Below are 711 nucleotides of genomic sequence, written 5' to 3' on the forward strand. Positions count from 1 at the left end.
TAATCTTCAAAAAGTCTGATTATTTCCTTTTCCCCAATGAACAGTCACTCTTGTAAAAGGCCTCACATCCCTTTGGGGGAAGGCTGAGAGAAAAATTGACATCATAAACTTTTGACAATGAGTGGGGTCTTTCCTCAAGGGGACCTGGTCTCCCCTTCATTCAAGGGGTTGTGGGTCTATAAACTGGCACAAGTCTGGGAATTGATTGAGAGGCCATGACTTTCTATTCTGGTGATTCAATCTAGGCTTGTTCATGTGACCTAGAATTCTTCAAGTATACAGATCAGATACTTCACTCCTAGGAACACCATGCCTAAGTAGCCAATACCATAATTCCATGCAAATCAGAATATTCTTAATCAGAATATTAAACAGGTTCAGGCTGTTTTGACTCTGCTGTCCATTATGGTAACTACACCCACCTTGTCTTTGTCAATTAACTGCTACCACTTGGCCCCTACTACCTTGGGGTCCAATCAGCCCCATTTGTACTTAAGTGTCTTAGTTCAATTAGGGCAGTTCTCACTGTTAAATTCAGCTTACATAAAATAGCAATCACAGCAGTCTTCAAGAATTCTGGGGCTCCCTTCACAAATTTGTTCCTCACCATACTGGTGAAAGGTGTGTCCCCTGGACTCTCCATTTCTGGTGCTAGGAGTCTAATCTGATAAACTCATTCTAGCATGCCAATTTCCCTAAGCCTCTGGATAC

The sequence above is a fragment of the Orycteropus afer genome, unplaced genomic scaffold, assembly GCF_000298275.1.
Source record: "Orycteropus afer afer isolate SDZICR_OR568_19922 unplaced genomic scaffold, OryAfe1.0 scaffold00716, whole genome shotgun sequence".
Classification (NCBI taxonomy): domain Eukaryota; kingdom Metazoa; phylum Chordata; class Mammalia; order Tubulidentata; family Orycteropodidae; genus Orycteropus; species Orycteropus afer.